We start from the raw sequence: 2044 nt of genomic DNA on the forward strand, positions 1-2044 counted from the left end.
AAATATGAAAGATATAACAATACTATCTAGAAGAAAAAATATCTTGATATTTATGATCTTCATGATATTGAGGTAAGCAAGTATTTTTTAAACAGGACATGAAGACAAAAAGTGTAATTTGACCTACATTAATTTAAACAAATTTTATTCATCAAAAGATACCATTAAGAGAATGAATAAGCAAGTCACAGACTAATTTACAGTTCGTATTACTGACAAAGAACTCATAGCCAGTATATATACAGTACTCTTACAAGTCAACAAGAAAGGGGCGCCGGGGTGGCTCAGTCATTAAGCGTCTGCCTTCGGCTCAGGTCATGATCCCAGGGTCCTGGGATCAAGCCCCGCATCGGGCTCCCTGCTCAGCGGGAAGCCTGCTTCTCCCTCTCCCACTCCCCCTGCTTGTGTTCCCTCTCTCGCTATGTCTCTCTCTGTCAAATAAATAAATAAAATCTTTAAAAAAAAAACAAGTCAACAAGAAAGAGACAGTGTATTAGTCTGCTTGGGCTATTGAAACAAAACACCATGAACTGAGTGGGCTCAACAAAAGTAATGCATTATCTCACAGTTCTGGAAGCTAGAAAGCCTAGATCAAGGTGTCGGCAGTATTGGTTTGTTCTGAGGCCTGTGAGGAGAAATCTGTTCCCTGTTTCTTCTCTAGATTCTGGTGGTGTGTTAGCAATCTTTAGTGTTCCTTGGCTTCTGCGTCATCAAACTGATCTGTCTTCGTCTTCACTTGGCAGTCTCCCATGTGTATATTCATCTGCGTCCAAATGTTTCCCTTTAAAAGGACCAGGCATAATGGGTTAAGAGACACCCTAAACCAGTAGGACCTCATCTTACCTAATTATATGTGTAGAACCACTAGAACAAATAAAATGAAAAAGACTGACAATAGCATGTGTTGTCCAAGATGTGAAGTAACTAGAACTCTTATATGCTAATGATGGTAGAACAAGTCAGCACAAATGGCTTGGAAAACTCTATGGCTTCCTCTACTAGCATTAAGTATTCAGTAATTCCATTCTCGGTATATGTTGCAGCAGCACTGCTTGAAATAGACGAAAGCTAAAAACAACCCCTTAACAATGTGTGTGTATGTGGGTATATATATGTTTTTATATGTGTGTATTTATATGTACACATTTATATATGTATAATATTTATGACTATATGTATATATTTATACATGTCAATATTTGTATTTATTAAATATTGGAAAACTAACATATGTCATTTTACTAAAAGTACATTATTAAACTCAGAATATATACTCAATACAAATACTCATTGATAATTTCCCTCTGACTCTTAAATGATAAGAAATAATGCTTAGGTTTCAAATGCAACTTCGGGACTCATTGATGAGGTTTTTTGTTGTTTATTTATTTATTCATTCATTAATTCATTTACTTATTACCTTTTAACCACCTATTGTATTTTTAACATAGTTTGACAGTTGTTCAAACCATTTAGGAAGTAAAAAAAAAAAAATACACAAATATAAATCATTGAGGTTAGTAAGTAAAATATCCCGAAACATCTTTCATTGTATTTTTTTTTAAGATTTTATTTATTTGACAGAGACAGAGGCAGCCAGAGAGGGAACACAAGCAGGGGGAACAGAAGAGGGAGAAGCAGGCTTCCCACTGAACAAGGAGCCTGACACAGGGCTCAATCCCAGGACCCTGGGATCATGACGTGAGCCAAAGGCAGACGCTTAACGACTGAGCCACCCAGGCGCCCCCTCTTATATGTTTTCATAACCATCAGTACAATCACTATAAATTATGGTCTGACCCATAGCAACTTTTAAAATATAATTGTATTATTATAAATATACTTCCTGAACAACGGAACCTCAGCTTTAAGGAAATTTGTCTTATTTATTAATCCATTTGAATGAAAGTTCAAAGTTCCAATTAACTTATTACATCCTAAAAGGACTGCGCACAATTATTATTATTATTAAGGTGTTAACTTTAATCAGAATTTCCCACTATTTGAGGTAACAGAAGTATACTCAGATCTGGTTGTACATCAT

This window comes from Halichoerus grypus, chromosome 1 (assembly GCF_964656455.1).
Source record: "Halichoerus grypus chromosome 1, mHalGry1.hap1.1, whole genome shotgun sequence".
NCBI classification, from domain to species: Eukaryota; Metazoa; Chordata; class Mammalia; order Carnivora; family Phocidae; genus Halichoerus; species Halichoerus grypus.